Below are 14,633 nucleotides of genomic sequence, written 5' to 3'. Positions count from 1 at the left end.
GTCCTCACAGCAGGAGATTTGAGCTGAGCTGATAGAATTTGCTGAGGTTATTTAATTCACTTTACTTAACACAAAACAGCCATGTACTAAGTTCTTTGCTGTGCACCAGATCAAAATAGAGCTGAATAAGACACAAAGGTGAATAAGACACAATGCTAATTTACTTCAAAGAACTAATAATGTAGTCAATGATGTAAAATGCATAGAAATAATTACAGCCCAAGATATTTGATAAGCACTTTAAAACAGAATAAAACTTAAAATACTCAATGTTAATACTGAGGAAATAAAATTATTTCATCTTAAGGTATTAAGAAGGACATCAAGGAGTCCTGTAGCAATAAATGGGACTCAAATAATAAAGGAAATTTGGGAAAGGCATATAAAACTGAGTTAGCAGTTTTAGGAGAGCTTAACCTTTAATTCATGCAGGTAAACTTTTACAAGGCATAAATATATTTTGGACATATATACCAGACTCTATCATCTGGTATATATAGATCACACAGGAGGGTATGTGAATGAGTGTGAATGGGTAGAGAGAACTCTACCTCACCCCCAAAAAACTAGAGAGAGGAGAGATAAATGTACTATGCTCTGCTCTTTCCTAGTTAATCATCACCATCTCTATCAGTTTTCAAGTTTTCTAATATATAAAAGTAGACTCAAACTAATATTTCATTTTCAAATGGTGTTCAATTATGTAAATCTCTATCTTTTATCTTTGTTTTTATTAGCATAGCAGTGTCCAGTGATTATAATGAGAGAGCATTTTTTCAACTATTCAGATGTCGTTTATTTAAGAAGCAAATGTTTTGCATAAAACACCTACAAAAAATCAGATAGATAAATAATTCAAAGAATATTTATGAATTTATTCATTTGTTTTGCAAGCTGTCTTTCTTGGTAGGTGAATTAATGTACAAATTAAATATTCATGAGCCAGTTTGTGTTATTGGTTTATTTTGTGATATCCAGATGTTGTTTTTTTCCCTCTTTGTATTCAGTAATGATCATTTGAGATTCAAATGCAAACACTAGGTGTAGTTGTCATACCTATATATCATTAAAAATGAATAATGAGGCACCATAAGAAAAAGCATTTTACTTACTGCTTTCTTTTCAGTAAGACAATACCATTAGGAATCTTATTTTCTACGTCAGAATAATTTTGTATCTACAATATCTATGCTTATGAAGGCAGCATTTTATAACATGGTGGTTTTAAAACTTTTGGTCTCAGAAGCCCTTTATATGTTTAAGAATTATTGAAAACTTCAAAGAAAACCCAAAGAATTTGTTTTATCTAGTAACTTTGACTGTATTGGAAATATTATAAATTAAAATTGGTAAACTTAAAAAAACTATCTATTTATTTTAAAATAGGTCATATATTATATTAACAATCATATATATTAACATTAATAACATTGTTTTATAAAATTAATCTTATGTTCCAAAACCAAATAAAAATTGTACCACCATCCACTGTCCATCCACCAGACTGGCTTCCATTGTTAATATTTCACTGTGACTTGTTTTGGCAACGACAACCAATATTCTCTATACTTCCAAATCCAGCAAGTTTTCCTCACCCTTTCATTCTTCTATTACTGGTTTTCTCTGTTGCATCTGAGGAAAACAGTTGTGTGTGTGTGTGTGTGTGTGTGTGTGTGTGTGTGTGTGTGTCTATACCTCACATGGTTATCATTCCCAACAGTCTTCATTCCTCTGTATAGAGCCAAGTTTTTAAAAAATCTTTTTATCATTTTTTTTTAGCCTGAAGAACATCCTTAATTTATCTTGTAGTACCGTCATCAAAGTCCCCTTTGTGATGGACAATGTGACACGAAATTCTAGTTAGTGACTGCTTGTTTTCTTTCAGTACTTTAAAAAAGTCTTATTTTGAGTTTATCTTTGTGTATGGTGTTAAGAGAATGGTCAAGTTTCATTCTTCTACCCATAACTGTCCAATTTTCCCAGCACCATTTATTGAAGAGACTGTCTTTTTTCCACTGTGTATTTTTTCCTGCTATGTCGAAGATTATTTGACCATAAAGTTGAGGGTCCATATCTGGGCTCTCTACTCTGTTCCACTAGTCTATGTGTCTGCTTTTGTGCCAGTACCATGCTGTCTTGGTGATCACAGCTTTGTAGTAAAGTTTGAAATCAGGCAACGTGATGCGTCCAGTTTTGTTTTTCTTTTTCAACATTTCCTTAGCAATTCAGGGTCTTTTCTGGTTCCATACAAATTTAGGATTGTTTGTTCCAGCTCCTTGAAAAATGCCAGTGGAATTTTGATTGGGATGGCATTGAAAGTATAGATGGCTCTAGGCAGTATAGACATTTTAGCAATGTTTGTTCTTCCAATCCATGATCATGGAATGCTCTTACATCTTTTTGTGTCTTCTTCAATTTCTTTCATGAGTGTTCTGTAGTTCTTTGAGTACAGATAAAAGACCTCAATGTGAGTCAGGAATCTATCAAAATCCTAGAGGAGAACATAGGCAGTAACCTTTTCGACATTGGCCACAGCAACTTCTTTCAAGATATGTTGCCAAAGGCAAAGGAAACAAAAGTGAAAATGAACTTTTGGGACTTCATCAGGATAAAAATCTTCTGCACAGCAAAGGGAACAGTCAACAAAACAAAGAGGCAACCCACGAAATGGGAGAAGATTTCACAAATGACACTACAGACAAAGGTCTGATATCCAAGCTCTATAAAGAACTCCTCAAACTCAACACACATAAAACAAATAATCACGTCAAAAAAATGGGCAGAAGACATGAACAGACACTTCTCCAAAGAAGACATAGAAATGGCTAACAGACACATGAAAAAATGTTCATCATCATTAGCCATCAGGGAGATTCAAATCAAAACCACATTGAGATACTACCTTACACCAGTTAGAATGGCCAAAATTAACAAGACAGTAAACAACAAGTGTTGGAGAGGATGTAGAGAAAGGGGAACCCTCATATACTTTTGGTGGGAATGCAAGTTGGTGCAGCCACTTTGGAAAACAGTGTGGAGATTCCTTAAGAAATTAAAAATAGGGTTACCCTATGACCCTGCAATTGCACTACTGGGTATTTACCCCAAAGATACAGATGTAGTGAAAAGAAGGGCCATCTGTACCCCAATGTTCATAGCAGCAGTGGCCACAGTCACCAAACTGTGGAAAGAACCAAGATGTCCTTCAACAGACGAATGGATAAAGAAGATATGGTCCATATATACAATGGAGTATTATGCCTCCATCAGAAAGGATGAATACCCAACTTTTGTATGTATCAACATGGATGGGACTAGAAGAGATTATGCTCAGTGAAATAAGTCAAGCAGAGAGAGTCAATTATCATGTGGTTTCACTTACTTATGAACCATAAGGAATAACACAGAAGACACTGGGAGATGGAGAAGAGAAGTGAGTTGGGAGAAATTGGAGGGGGAGACAAACCATGAGAGACTGTGGACTCTGAGAAACAAACTGAGGGTTTTGGAGGGTGGGATGGGGTAAGCCTGGGTGATGGGTATTATAGAGGGCACGTATTGCATGGAGCACTGGATATGGTGCACAAACAATGAATTTTGGAACACTGAAAAAAAAATAAAATAAAATTTTTTAAAAAAAGTTTTTATTTATTTATTTATAGCTCAAGTGAAGGGAGGGGCAGAGGGAGAGTGAGAGAATCTCAAGCAGACTCCTCTCTGAGTGCAGAGCCCAACACAGGGACCTGAGATAATGACCTAAGCTGAAACCAAGAGTATTGACTGAGCCACCCAGGCACCCCTTGCTTTCTGACTTAACATTATTTCTAATGAGAAGTCTGGTCATTGTTAACATTAGTTCCTTGTACATAAGGAATCTTTTCTTGGCTGTTGTAAATTTTTTTAAACAACTACTTTCAGCAATTTGATGTATGTATTCTGATATGATTTTTTTTTTCTGTTTATTCACCTTCGGATTTATAGAGTATTCTGGGATCTGTGTGTTTATTATGTTGATCAAATTTGGAAAACTTTTTAGCCATTATTTCTTCAGGTATTTTTCTGCATCTATTCTTTTTTTGGAACTTCAGTTAAGGATATATTAGATTGATATGCTGCACATATCACTAGATTCTTGTCATATTTTTTCAGCATTTTTTATGCCTATGCTTCAGTTTGAATAGTTTTTATTGTCCCTTCTTGAAATTCATTAGTCTTATCTTTTTTCTTCTGTTAGGCTGAGCTAGTGAATTTTTCATTTCAGTTCTTTTTTTCCAGTCCCAGAAACTCTATTTTAGTTTTACTGTTTCCATTTATCTTTTCATTATATGCACGTCTTTGTTAAATCCTTGAATATATTTGTAGCAGATGTTCTTTAAAGTCCTTACCTGCTAATTTCATCATCTCTATTGTTTCTGGTTCTGTTTCTATTAATGATTTTTTTCCTGATTGCAAGTCACATTTTTTCCTCTACTTCTTTGTATATTCTATAATTTTTATTGGATGCTGGACATTGTGAATTTTTTGTTCCAGTCTGGAAAGGACTGATCGATTCCAGGTTATATAACCTAGTAAATACTGATACCCTTAGTTCTTAAAAATACCAGAAAGTTTATTAGTTTAACTGCCATTTGTTCCATATATATTTCATTCAGTTACTGGATTTATTTGTCTCTGAATAACAACTATTCATAATGAAGATGATACTGTGTAGCTGTTTTATGGTTACATAACTGGGATAACTTGAGGTATGCCTTGATTTTCCAAGATTTTCCAGATGTTATAGATCTGGCTCAGGCCAGGTTATACTAAAAACCTGTGAATTTCAACTTGGAATTATTTGTCCCTATTAGTCCATATGCTAAAATCATTCTTTGGGGCACGTGGCTGGTTCAGTTGGCTAAGTGTCTGAATCTTGGTTTCAGCTCAGGTCATGATCTCAGCTTCATGGAGTTGAGCTCCATGTTGGCCTTCACACTCAGCAAGGAGTCTGCTTCTCTCCCTCTCTCTTTGTCCCTCTCCTGTTCCCATGTTCTCTCTCTAAAATAAATAAACAAATTAAAAAGAAATCATTCTTCATATTGCAGGCTTTGAGAAAAATGTGGGGACTTTTTTTTTTTTTTAATTCTGTCAACTTACCACATATTGCAATGATTCTGAAACTGCCTCATTCAGGAACATAGCTGTCACATTCTATTGCAACTTAGATGATAGTTTTGAAATAATGGGGTACAAAAATAATCTTTATGTACAAGGGATATCATATTACATTTATTCCAATGGAAAATGAATGAAATGTGAGCATTAAAATGTTAGGAAGAGTGTATCACAGAAAGAGTCACTGTCTTATGTTTATATTCCTTGAAGACCTACTATGTGCCAGGATCCAGTAATATGGAAATGGGTAAAACAGTTGAAAATCCCAAAAGCACTTCACCTTTGGCAACAATATATAAATTACATGTGTCAACAAATAGATTGTGGAGATAAAATGGCAATTCAATTCCCTCAATGTAGAGAGCCATTTAGAAAGGCTTCAACGAACTCAGATAATTGAAAAAATTAATGTTGAAAGCAAAAAATTGGTATTGTTTTACGTATTAATATTTTATTTTCAAGTAAAAACATGCATTACCTGAAAGCAATTTCAAATTTTGATAACATCACAGGGTCTATTTACTAAGTCACTAGGTGGACAGGAATAGTTAGTATGTTATGTTGTTTTAGCAAAACAAAGAGATTAAGGTTAGAAGATCTAGTTTTTGGTCTGGGGTCAAAACTCTGCCCTGACAATTGCTACTTGAACTTTGTTGGGCAAACTCTCTTGAGTTTTTGGTAGATTTCTCCATGGTAGGTATTTTGTTAAATTATATATCTGTATAATGCAAATGATGATATACAAAAATAAAACAAAACTCTTTTTTTCAACTTTAAAGATCAAGCTAATAAAACAAAAATATCCTGTAATTATCCACAGTAACTATAAAGAACAATATATGGTTTCAAGTATATTATATGATTGTGATCTTTTCTCCTTTCAATGGGTATGAACAATAAATTTGCAAGTGCTTATGGGAAAATGAAGGTGAAATGAAAGATGAAAGAATCACATGAATGTAAAAGACCAGATAAAAGCTCGAGTGATTTGCTCTGTACTTTGTGTATTTAGAATATCATGCTTCATGGTATTGTCGAAAACAATTTATCAGAGATGAAAAGAAATTTTCCCAGAAGATATCAGTGACTTACAAAACCAGATGAAGTCAAACCTTACAAAGTAAACACGAATCAAAGTGTCTCTGGGTGTTTATCGAGTTATTATGTCTTTCTGTCCCACAGCTTTAGCTGTTTACTCTATCTTCAAATTTATCTTTCTCTTTGAACCCATATAATTAGAAATTATGTGGAAAAAAAGGCTAATGAATATGACCTAGGTGAAAGGAATGATGTAACTCTCCTTTGGATATTACACTGTGACTACACATCATAGAAGTGTTTAAAACATTACATGATATTAAGCACTGTGAAAGTGTAGAAGGAATTGAATTATACTTTTTCTCATCTTCAAAGTTTATATAATCTGAAGTATCTGGAGTATCAACATAGGTAAGTTAAGAAATAAGAAAATATTAGGTAACAGTTGTTACAATCTTACATGTTTAACATGTTGAAATTCCAAACATTTTTTATATCATGGTCCAAATGTAACTTTTTCAACTTTAGTAGCTAATAAATGCACAAATGTGGGCAAGGCACATAACCTTTTTGTGCTTCCCTCTCCTTATCTGAAAGTTAGTGCCACGTTGTCTGCACATGGTGTAGATTCTTTTTTTTTTTTAAGATTTTATTTATTTATTAGACAGAGATCACAGGCAGACAGAGAGGCAGGCAGACAGAGCGAGGGAAGCAGGCTCCCTGCCGAGCAGAGAGCCTGACGTGGGGCTCGATCCCAGGACCCCGAGATCATGACCTGAGCCGAAGGCAGAGGGTTCAACCCACTGAGCCACCCAGGCGCCCCTGGTGTAGATTCTTAATGCCTCCCAATATCCATCTCATCTTTGTATTAGTAATGGTAAATCTCTTTTCGTCTCACTTCTTTCCTCCCTTATATACAAAGTGTTAGCAGGGAAGATGTCCATCCAGCAGGAGACTAATTTGTATCCTAACCTCCTAGCAGCTCTGTGTGGCCATGTCAGCTCTCTGGTCATGTGACTAAGTTCTGGCCAATAAGACGTGCCTAAGTTCTAGATCACACCTCAGGTGATGGTCTGATTTCTCCTGCCTCCCTTTCCCCCATTCCTTGGTTTAGAATTCAGATACAGTGCTAACGAGCTAGCTTTGTGCTTGAAAAGTGTATGAAAACAACAGATTTGACCTGCACTGTCCAGTTCAGTGGTTTTCAGCCTCATGCAGCTGTTCAGCATTTAAAATGTGGTCAGTGTGACTGAAGAAATAAATTTTTTTATTGGCTTTAATGAATTTTAAAAATTGATAACTCTAGTTATCAAAGAACATTTTAAAAATTATTTATTTATTTATTTACTTGAAAGAGGGAGAGAGAGCACAAGCTGGGGCAGGAGAAAAAAGGAGAGGGAGAAGCAGACTCCCCCACTGAGTAGGCAGCCCAACCTGAGGCTCGATTCCAGGACCCTGAGATCACACACGACCTGAGCCAAAGGCAGCCGCTTAAATGACTGAGCCATCCAGGGACCCCTCGAAGAACTTTTTAAAGTATTTTGAAGCACACATAAATTAATCTTTTTTTAATCTATTTTTTTAAAGATTTTATTTATTTATTTGACAGAGATCAAACATAGGCAGAGAGGCAGGCAGAGAGAAGGGGAAGCAGGCTCCTTGCTAAGCAGAGAGCCCATTGCGGGGCTCGATCCCAGGCTCTGAGATCATGACCTGAGCTGAAGGCAGAGGCTTAAACCCACTGAGCCACCCAGGTGCCCCTTAATCTATTTTTTTTAACTGTAGCTTTTATGAATCCTAAATGTGGACCAAGTATTTCTCAATTAACATGTAATTAAACATGCACTTAACATCTAATTGAGATACAATGCATGTTTGAATTATAATATTTTGGATATAGTAGGTTAAACTGAGTGAATTTTTAAAGTGAATTTTACCTGTTTCTTTTTATTTTTTTAAATGTGAGTAATAAAAATTACACATGTGCTTTACATATATTTTTCTGGTCTAGAGGGTAGGTTTAGGGAGAGTCACAAGACAGAAGGAACCCTGGTCTTTGGATGATCTCATGGACAGACTAATACAGCAGCCCTGGGCCATTTACCAGTTTATACTTCTATGTAGGAGAGCAATAAATCTTATAATTCTCTTACATCACTATTTATTTTAGTTTCTGTTAAAGCAGCCATATATTGTTTCAACTAATAAACTACTTCATAGAGTTTGGGAAGAACTAAATGAGTTAATGCTTATTAATGTTTAGAACAGATTGTGCCTCAGACTAAAGGCTCAATGCCTATAAATTGTTATCATCATTATTATATCAGTTTCAATGAAATTTTCTACCCCCTTATAATATCATATTATATAGTACCATCATCACTATCAATTTCATGCATTTTTTAAAGATTTTATGTACTTATTTGAGAGAGAGTAAGTGAGAGAGAGAAGGAGCAGAGGGAGAGGCAGAAAGAGGGAGAAGTAGACTCCCACTGAGCAGGGAGCCCAATATGGGCTCGAACCCAGGACTGCAGGATCATGGCCTGAGCGGAAGGCAGACCTTAACCAACTAAGCCACCCAGGCACCCCTCAATTTCATGTGTTTAAATTAGAGTTCACTTTGGAAAATTTCTCAGAAGTTCCTGTTCTATTATCTATTAATCTCAAAGATGATAAACAGCTCTTGCTCAGAGTTTTACTAATATACTTATTATGTTCAGTCACCATCCCCTCACCACTATTTCTACAACCATAAGGAAACTACAGTCATGTCACTGCACATCTCAAACCTTCTCTGGTTTTCTGTTGCTCTAAGGATAAGCACCAAACACATTCACATGTCCTTCCCACCTGCCCAGGATTAATTTTCCCTGTTGGTTTTCAGGCTGTCCCCTCCTCTGATTTTATTTCTTCAACTGACATCTCAAATTCTTTTTTTTTTTTTAAGATTTTATTTATTTATTTGACAGAGGGAGAGATCACAAGCAGGCAGAGAGGCAGGCAGAGAGAGAGGGAGAAGTAGGCTCCCCGCCGAGCAGAGAGCCCGATGTGGGGCTTGATCCCAGGACCCTGAGATTATGACCTGAGCCGAAGGCAGAGGCTTTAACTCACTGAGCCACCCAGGTGCCCCCACGACATTTTAAATTCTTATGCATTTGTTTTATTCTTCCTTGAATATGTTCTCATCCCTCAACACATAGTTAGATGATGCTTAACCTTCATGTTTAAGGGCACATGTTGTCCTCTGTAGAAAGGTCTTCCATGTTCATCTCCTGCTAAATTTTCACAGAGCACCTTGATGGAACCTTCCTGTACCACTCTGTCCCATCTCTTCTAGAATCTATCATTCTTATTATAAGTGTATTTATAATACATTTTTAATAATACATTTCCATTAGTAAGATATGATACTTTCCTGTTCTTTACTCACTTTTCTGCTAAGTTGTAACTTCCATAAGGGCAATATTTAATGTACATTTTGTACTTCCCCTCCACATCAAGACAGAACTTCTTTTGTTTTTCTTTAATGTAAGCTCTACACCTGACGTGGGGCTTGAACTCATAACCCTGAGTTTAAGAATCTCGTGCTCTACTGGCTGAGGCAGCTGGGTGCCCCAAGACACAACTTCTAATAAATGCATTAAACTGCCAAATAAACTATATAAAAATTGACCAATATTTGGTGTGATAATACAGAGAAAAATAAAGATCACTTCAGCTCAGTGATGGAGATAAGAAAATATTTGTGGTGCTACTAAGATGTGAGTTGGACCTTCTAAGATAGAATTCTGGATAGGGTTAAGAGAGTGGGTTCTAGAACCAGAATACCTGGCATTAACAATGTAATTCTTAGCAAATAACATGAATTCTCAGTGCTTTAGTTTCTTCATCTGTAAAATGAAGAAAGTAAACAGCAGGGTTTCTTATAAGGTTTCAGAGAGAATTAAATGAGTTAATACAAATTTAGCTTAGAATAATGGCATATAAGTAATGCTTGATAAATATGTGTTAAATGTGACCTTTGGATTAGAAGAAAGGAAGAAGGAAGGCATTTAAAACAGAAGAAACTTCACAAACTATAATGAGGGGAAGTAAGAAAAAGAGTGAATGAATTTACTTTTGAGATGCAGAAAATTTCTGTAAATGAGTAGTAAGTGGTAGCAGAAGGAAAATGTCAGGAAAGGTCTCTACCATGTAGTGGTTAGGAAGTCAGCACACACTTCTGGTCAGAGCAAGTGGCATTCTCAAAATTACTTTTTGTTTGTTTTTGTCTGTCAGGATTGCCAGAGAAAAGGGTGACATGAGGAATTAATGTTAGAAGACCTTAAGAGGCATTATCTTTTGATACCACAAAGCCATGAGCGGGAATTAGTAACATGCCCACTTTGATGACTCAACTGAGGTAAGGAGATATGTGAAACAGAACAAGATAATAATACCAAAATCATAGAACTCCTTTGAAGATTCAACATATGAAAAATATTTAGCACTGTACAAAATACACCAGGGATCCAGTGAAAGAGATCTATAGGCGTTAATATTGATATTACTGTCAATTCAGAAGGGAGAGTATTGTCTGTCCTCTTTTTCCCCCTTTGTAGTCCTATATAATGTCGTGTAATATAAGAAAGCTTTCACTTGCTTTGTAGAGACAAATTGTGGGTTTTAATTTCATTTATCTGTGTTTACAAATGTATAAAATTAGGGTAAGAGGAAACAAACACGGCATTAATTTCCCCTTGGGCTGGGGAGGGTTCTGTTTCAGCATGTCTACAGACAAGAGTCTATTTGTCAACAGCGAGGACAGGAAAGGGAAGAAATGAGTGGTAGCGAGAGAGTAATTTATGGCTCAAAACCCATTTCCTCAGAATTGGGATTGTTTGAGTCTTGATCATAGATTGCTGGTGGTTTTTATGTGTGAGAAAGGAAGGGGCAGGTGAGGAGCTTTGGGGATGAACTTGGGATGTGAGGGATGACTCACTTCACAGGAGTGGCCAATCGTGGGTGGCCTTATTGACAGAGATGGGGGCGAGTGAGGAGTGCTGAGAAGGGTTCATCTTTGTAGAATGAAGATAATGGGATAATCTTCTTTAATGGATGTCACCACACTATTAGTGCAAAGAAGCTCTGCAGATCATTGAAAGAAGTGGAAAGACGGCTATGGACTCCTTGGAGTTTATTTTTTCAATTTTCCCACATTGATGCCACTTCTGCCATCGTCAGTTCCACTGGAAAGCAATGAAAGGGGGAAATGGTTTTCAAATCATCAAATATATATATTTTTGTTTGTTACAAGCTCTAAATGCACTCTGTAATGAGGGAAAAGTTGCAGTAACTATCTCAAATTGCTTTGGAAGTTGTAAATGGCTTTTGACAAACCGCAATGTTTTTTTCCATTATTATTAGAATAAGAGTTACTTCATCATTTTATAAATTGCACCCAAATGCCTAGGATAGAGAATAATGTATTCCAGGTGATTTTCTTATGTGAATCATCAGTGTTTTCCTGCTCTTTCATTAACATGCTTACACTTGTTTAATAAAGAAAAATAATGTTGACCAGCACGTTATTCGATAGTTTTAAATCCCAAAGGATAAGTGGACATTTGATTAATTCTGAAGAAAATATATACTTGGAAATGAGGCTCAGAAGTGATGACCATTATGTATTTTTGGATTATTTAAAATGTAAAAGTTGTCAGGCACCTGGGTGGCTCAGTTAAGGTAAAGCATCTGCCTTCAGCTCAGGTCATGATCTCAGGGTCCTGGACCAAGTCCCACATTGGACTCCCTGCTCGGCGGGGTGTCTGCTTCTCTCTCTTCCTCTGCCTCTCTCCTCTGCTTGTGCACTCTTTCTCTCTCTCTCTCAAATAAATAAATAAAATCTTTAAAAATTTTAATTCATTAATTAATTAAAAGAAATGAAAAGGTTTTTCAAACCAAAGGCAAAAAGTAATACCCATGTTACAAGAGTGTGAATTGTATCGTTAACATACCCATCCATTTTTTTCATTTCTACCCTAGAATGTTAGGTACCTAATGCCTCACTCTGCAGATAAAAGTAATTGTCAAAGGGAAGTTGCTTTCTTTTTTTAAAATTTTTAATTAACATATAATGTATTATTAGCCCCAGGGGTATAAGTCTGTGAATCGCCAGGTTTACACACTTCACAGTACTCACCATAACACATACCTTCCCCAATGTCCATAAGGGAAGTTGAATTCTTACGGAATTTTCACAATGTTTTCCAAAGTGGCTGCACCAACTTGCATTCCCACCAACAGTGTAAGAGGGTTCCCCTTTCTCCACATCCTCTCCAACACTTGGTATTTACTGTCTTGTTAATTTTGGCCATTCTAACTGGTGTAAGGTGGCATCTCAATGTGTTTTTTTTTTTTTTAAGATTTTATTTATTTATTTGACAGACAGGGATCACAAGTAGGCAGAGAGGCAGGCAGAGGGAGAAGAGGGGGAAGCAGGCTCTCCGCAGAGGGGGAAGCAGGCTCTCCGCTGAGCAGAGAGCCCGGTGTGGGGCTCGATCCCCAGACCCTGGGATCATGACCTGAACCGAAGGCCGAGGCTTAACCCAGTGAGCCACTCAGGTGCACATCTCAATGTGGCTTTGATTTGACTCTCCCTGATGACTAATGATAATGAACATTTTTTCACATGTCTTTAGGAGAAGTGGTTTGGGGGAAATCGGAGGGAGAGCCGAAGCATGAGAGATTGTGGACTCTGAAAAACAAACAGGGTTTTGGAGGGGAGGTGGGTGGGGAGCAGGGTTAGCTTGGTGGTAGGTATTAAGGAGGGCACATATTTCATGGAGCACTGGGTATGGTGCATAAACAATGAATCTCGGAACACTGGAAGAAAAAATTAAAAAAAAGGGAAGTTGAAACCCATTCCTTTTTTGACATGAAATCATAATTTTAAAAAGCTATGTTTAAACACAAATGCACTGCAATCATCTTTTGTTTAATTCACTAAACAAATAAAAGCATTGTATCCCTGACCTTTTTACAAATAATGAAATTGCTTCAGATTTCTGTGCCATCAATAAAAAGGACTTTAAGAGACTCTATGTTATAAGTTAGAGCAGTCAACACACCTTTCATGGTCAGGTTCTTTCCTATCACATAAAAAGCACACTCTGGCTCCAGGGAGTCTTTGAAAGCAGGTACAATTTTCTCACAGAACATGGATGTCAAGAAGTGTGGATGTATCCTGACAAGTAAGTTGAAATTTTGTGCAAAGTGGGAATTCAATGGCAATTATTATTAACTGAAAGAGTAGGATTTTGAGGATTACTTGTCAAACAGTGCAGACTGTCAAAAAAAGTCTTATTTTATATGGTTATTAATATAATATAATTATATGGTAATTAGTTAATTATGGTTATATGGTTATTATTTATATGGTTATATGTTAATTAATATATTAATCATATATCACTTATTTTGACAAAAAATTATTAGCAATCTTTGTCTTACATATTTAAAATGGTCATTTTGTTATTAAATATAAATTTTTTTTTTTTAAAGATTTTATTTATTTATTTGACAGAGAGAAATCACAAGTAGGCAGAGAGGCAGGCAGAGAGAGAGGAGGAAGCAGGCTCCCCGCTGAGCAGAAAGCCCGATGTAAATATAAATTTAACATAGTTTTAGGTTGTAGATTCAATGTGTAGTTTAACTAATAATGGAGGATAATTCTTAGGTAAATATATCAGATCTTTTGGTTTTTACATAATTTCTCTATAAACATTTGTAATATCATTCCATGTGTAGATTTTTTAAATTTTCGCTTTTTCTTGTATTGTTGTTTCCACTAACAATTTAAAAGGAGGTATGCTTCTAAAACTTTAGTTACTTTAGAACTTATGTTATTAATTATTATTCACTTGGTATAGCAGGGAAACTTTAAAAAGCATTTTTCCTCTAGAAAAATATTTTACAAAGAATTAACCTAATATATTTCTGTCTACAGGGTCAACATGTAATATGGAAATTTGTTTTTAAGTACACTGTATGCTTTATAAATCATCCCACATTTCTGTAATTTCTGTCTTGTACAGTTTTTTCATATATCAGGTTTTTAGTCTCTATGAGAAAAAGCTCTAAAAGAACATTTTTATCTGTCATACATAAACACTTTAAAATGCTTAAGCGTTGATCAAAACAATTTAAAAGTGATTTTGCTATAGTCTAAAAATGCGATCTGAAATATATAGGGAATGGCTTATTTTATTTTAAGAAAAATCTGTTAGAACTGGAAGCATTTAATACCACTAAGCTTATTATAAAGCCAAAACTACAAAATTTGGCTAGAAACTATTTTCTGATTACTTGATATTTTCTTGCCTAGCTGTAGGCAAACACCTTGAATTCCAACCTCCCCCACAATGCCTAGAACATTAAAAGATACTTAAGAATGACTTACT

Source organism: Lutra lutra, chromosome 12 (assembly GCF_902655055.1).
Source record: "Lutra lutra chromosome 12, mLutLut1.2, whole genome shotgun sequence".
NCBI classification, from domain to species: Eukaryota; Metazoa; Chordata; class Mammalia; order Carnivora; family Mustelidae; genus Lutra; species Lutra lutra.
This window is presented reverse-complemented; position numbering follows the sequence as displayed.